Below are 5,000 nucleotides of genomic sequence, written 5' to 3' on the forward strand. Positions count from 1 at the left end.
TTGACTTTAAACAAGCAGGGTCTGCTTCCAAATGAAAGCTGCGCTCCCGAACTGGACTGACTGTCTGTCTGTCTGTCTGTCTGTCAAGGGGAGGAAAAGGCGGCGGTGGTGGTGAGGGTGGAGCTTTACGCTCAGGAGGGGAGACTTTCTTTCAGAGGTGCCAATTAATCTGCAGCAGAAAGTCATCCCCCCCCGACTGGGATTCGAAGCCCGGTCCTGACCACGAGACCACCGGGGAGAGCTGCCTCAAGTCCCTGAGGGACCTGGACACGAGGCCGAGGACACACGCACGCCTGCTGCACTGGCAGCAGCGACCAGCAGGGGGCTGACCGGCTGATCCTTCCCTTTCACAGGCAGGCTTTTGGCCCTCGCTGAAACGACAAAGGTGTTCAGAAGGAAGTGCTGGGGGGAAGGCAGGCAGGGAGGGACGGACACAGGGAAGTCCGCACAAAACAGGTCCCCTGGAACCTCTGACCCAGAAAACCGGGTTCCTGGTGAAAGCAGTCCTGCCATTGACAGGAGAATGGACAGGGCCCGGCAGCTTGAGACACATCTTTCTTTCAATAAGCAAGTTCTTTTTAAAAAAGTTTCCTTCCACAGCAGCTCTGAGTGAGAGAGAGAGAGAGAGACACTGACTCACTGACTGATACTGACACCGACACACACACACACACATATTATTTACTTTTATTTTTAATTGATTTTTAGAACAGGGAGATGGAATAGGGGCTTGCTCCGTCCACTCCACGCATCGACCCAGTATTGCAGTGTTTCTGGGAACGGTGCAGCTCCCCGTGGGGAGATATTCAAAAGGAAAATCAGCTCTTTCCCAGTGTCTCTGTGTGTGTGTGTGTGTGTGTGTGTGTGTGTATTATTACTGAGAATAAAGCTGATATCTCTCTCTCTCTCTCTCTCTCTCACTCAGAGCTGCTGTGGAAGGAAACCTTTTTAAAAAGACCTTTCTCAGCTCAGTGGTATTTTTTTCTTCTCCAAGGCTGAGTGCCGCTCGCACGTAGCGATATAATTCAAAGTGCAAAATAACTTGGCGTCGTTGACTTTAAACAAGCAGGGTCTGCTTCCAAATGAAAGCTGCGCTCCCGAACTGGACTGTCTGACTGTCTGTCTGTCTGTCTGTCTGTTTGTCAAGGGGTGGAAAAGGCGGTGGTGGTGGTGAGGGTGGAGCTTTACGCTCAGGAGGGGAGACTTTCTTTCAGAGGTGCCAATTAATCTGCAGCAGAAAGCCATCCCCCCCGACCGGGATTCGAAGCCCGGTCCTGACCACGAGACCACCGGGGAGAGTTGCCTCAAGTCCCTGAGGGACCTGGACACGAGGCCGAATACACACGCACGCCTGCTGCACTGGCAGCAGCGACCAACAGGGGGCTGACCGGCTGATCCTTCCCTTTCACAGGCAGGCTTTTGGCCCTCGCTCAAACGACAAAGGTGTTCAGAAGGAAGTGCTGGGGGGAAGGCAGGCAGGGAGGGACGGACACAGGGAAGTCCGCACAAAACAGGTCCCCTGGAACCTCTGACCCAGAAAACCGGGTTCCTGGTGAAAGCAGTCCTGCCATTGACAGGAGAATGGACAGGCCCCGGCAGCTTGAGACACATCTTTCTTTCAATAAGCAAGTTCTTTTTAAAAAAGTTTCCTTCCACAGCAGCTCTGAGTGAGAGAGAGAGAGAGAGAGACACTGACTCACTGACTGATACTGACACCGACACACACACACACACACACACACACACACACATATTATTTATTATTATTTTTAATTGAATTTTAGAACAGGGAGATGGAATAGGGGCTTGCTCCGTCCACTCCACGCATCGACCCAGTATTGCAGTGTTTCTGGGAACGGTGCAGCTCCCCGTGGGGAGATATTCAAAAGGAAAATCAGCTCTTTCCCAGTGTCTGTGTGTGTGTGTGTGTGTGTGTGTGTGTGTATTATTACTGAGAATAAAGCTGATATCTCTCTCTCTCTCTCACTCAGAGCTGCTGTGGAAGGAAACCTTTTTAAAAAGAACTTTCTCAGCTCAGTGGTATTTTTTTCTTCTCCAAGGCTGAGTGCCGCTCGCACGTAGCGATATAATTCAAAGTGCAAAATAACTTGGCGTCGTTGACTTGAAACAAGCAGGGTCTGCTTCCAAATGAAAGCTGCGCTCACGAACTGGACTGACTGTCTGTCTGTCTGTCTGTCTGTTTGTCAAGGGGTGGAAAAGGTGGCGGTGGTGGTGAGGGTGGAGCATTACGCTCAGGAGGGGAGACTTTCTTTCAGAGGTGCCAATTAATCTGTAGCAGAAAGTCATCCCCCCCGACCGGGATTCGAAGCCCGGTCCTGACCACGAGACCACCGGGGAGAGTTGCCTCAAGTCCCTGAGGGACCTGGACACGAGGCCGAGGACACACGCACGCCTGCTGCACTGGCAGCAGCGACCAACAGGGGGCTGACCGGCTGATCCTTCCCTTTCACAGGCAGGCTTTTGGCCCTCGCTCAAACGACAAAGGTGTTCAGAAGGAAGTCCTGGGGGGAAGGCATGGAGGGACGGACACAGGGAAGTCCGCACAAAACAGGTCCCCTGGAACCTCTGACCCAGAAAACCGGGTTCCTGGTGAAAGCAGTCCTGCCCCGCCCTGCCATTAACATGACAATGGACAGGGCCCGGACCAGGCGCAGCGGACGGTAGCGAGCAGTCGGAGGGTGAAAATCCGCCAGTGGGTGAAAAGGAGAGCCGTGCGGTGAGAGGAGGCGGAAAGCGGTTCGCAGACTTTCGCTGTACCTCCGGCGGGCAGCGCCGCACCTCCGAGCGCTCGGTACCGTCCGCTGCGCCTCGTCCTGCCGCACGCGACGAGCCGTCCCCGGAGGAAATCGGCCTCGGCCTTCCTGAGATATCAGTCTCCAGGTGGGACAGAAAAACCGGGGGCCCCCGGCTCGCTTTCGGCGGCCCGCTAGTCGACTTCCCGTCGTGCGAACGCGATCCTTCCGGTACCCTTCGGTGCCCCTTGCCCGACTCTAGCTCCGGTGGTAAAGCGGAGTCGGTCGGTCTGACGGCCGCCGAGTTAGCAGGCGGAAAGCGGTTTGCAGCCTTTCGCTGTACCTCCGGCGGGCAGCGCCGCACCTCCGAGCGCTCGGTACCGTCCGCTGCGCCTCGTCCTGCCGCACGCGACGAGCCGTCCCCGGAGGAAATCGGCCTCGGCCCTCCTGAGATATCAGCCTCCATACGGGCGTCACAAATCAGTGGACATGGTCAGCTGCAAAGCAGTGTCATTACAACCTTTCATAAACGACAGGGCAGCACCGCACCGCACTGCACTGCACTGCACTGCACCCCACACTACATCACACTTGCCTGCCTGCCAGCCTGCCGCTGCCTACTCTCACCAGCGGACCAAAGTGAGGATAACACCCCGAAGCAAGCATCTCCCTTGCCGCCCACCAGCCCACACCAATCCCCTTGCCTGCCTCCCACAAATTCCACCAGCGAGGCAAAGTGAAAATCAACCCCCAAAAAACGCACTCCACACCGGCCATCGCCCGCTATACACCCCCCCCCCCCCCCCCCCGGGGTGAATATTAAGCCCGAGAACACCGACTGTAACCCACCGCAGTGAAAAGTTGAAGTGGCAACTCATTAACCAGATTTACACTTGGCAACTCATAAACCAAATGAACAAAAAATCTGGTTAATGAGTTGCCCAAAATAAATCTGGTTAATGAGTTGCCACTTCAACTTTTCACTGCGGTTGGTTACAGTCGGTGTTCTCGGGCTTAATATTCACCCCGGGGGGGCGGGGTGGGTGATTCTGGGGGTAGTGTCTGGGAGGGTGAGCCTTTTATTCGGCAGGAGGCGTGTGGGGAAATCATCAACCTGTCAGACGATGAGTTGTCACAAACGCCATTGCTTAATGAAAGCTGCGCTCCCGAACTGGACTGACTGTCTGTCTGTCTGTCTGTCCGTTTGTCAAGGGGAGGAAAAGGCGGTGGTGGTGGTGAGGGTGGAGCTTTACGCTCAGGAGGGGAGACTTTCCTTCATGCCAATTAATCTGCAGCAGAAAGTCATCCCCCCCCCCGACTGGGATTCGAAGCCCGGTCCTGACCACGAGACCACCGGGGAGAGCTGCCTCAAGTCCCTGAGGGACCTGGACACGAGGCCGAGGACACACGCACGCCTGCTGCACTGGCAGCAGCGACCAGCAGGGGGCTGACCGGCTGATCCTTCCCTTTCACAGGCAGGCTTTTGGCCCTCGATTAAACGACAAAGGTGTTCAGAAGGAAGTCCTGGGGGGAGGGAGGCAGGGAAATCAGCACAAAGCAGGTCCCCTGGAATCTCACACCTGCGTCCCAGAAAACAGGTCTCCTGGTCAAAGCAGTCCTGCCCCGTCCTGCCATTAACGTGACAATGGACAGGGCCCCGGCAGCTTGAGACACATCTTTTTTTCAATATGCAAGTTCTTTTTAAAAAGGTTTCCTTCCACAGCAGCTCTGAGTAAGAGTGAGAGAGAGAGAGAGAGAGACACTGACTGACACTGACACACACACACACACACACACACACACACACACACACCGTCTCCCATCCGATTGGTGGACTATGGGATTGAAAATCGAACTTTGAGTTTCAATGCAGGGGGGAGAGCGCGAACGCAGCCCCTCCCAACTACCACACGCGCGTTGTTGTTGTTGTAATATAGAACTGCAAGTTGCCGTTGTCGTGGTCGTTTCGAATCAGCACAAAGTAGGTGCCTCCCTGGAATGTCACACCTGCGTCCCAGAAAACAGGTCTCCCGGTCAAAGCAGTCCCGCCCCCGCCCTGGGATTAACATGACAACGGACAGGGCCCAGTCAGGGAGCAGCTTGAGAGACACCTTTCAATAGGCACTTCTGAAACATTAACGCCTTGTTTCTTCCGACAGTTTAACCAGCGATTAACATGACAACGGACAGGGCCCAGTCAGGGAGCAGCTTGAGAGACACCTTTCAATAGGCGCTTCTGAAACATTA

At 54.9% G+C, this 5,000-nt stretch overlaps 2 pseudogenes; both read left to right on the top strand.

Annotated features, from left to right (window-relative positions):
* The first annotated feature begins 676 nt into the window (after positions 1–676).
* On the top strand, positions 677–793 carry LOC137329820 (U2 spliceosomal RNA; annotated as a pseudogene).
* Positions 794–1,752: 959 nt separating this feature from the next.
* Positions 1,753–1,869, top strand: LOC137330025 (U2 spliceosomal RNA; annotated as a pseudogene).
* Positions 1,870–5,000: the final 3,131 nt, after the last annotated feature.

This window comes from Heptranchias perlo, chromosome 12 (genome assembly GCF_035084215.1).
Source record: "Heptranchias perlo isolate sHepPer1 chromosome 12, sHepPer1.hap1, whole genome shotgun sequence".
Taxonomy (NCBI): domain Eukaryota; kingdom Metazoa; phylum Chordata; class Chondrichthyes; order Hexanchiformes; family Hexanchidae; genus Heptranchias; species Heptranchias perlo.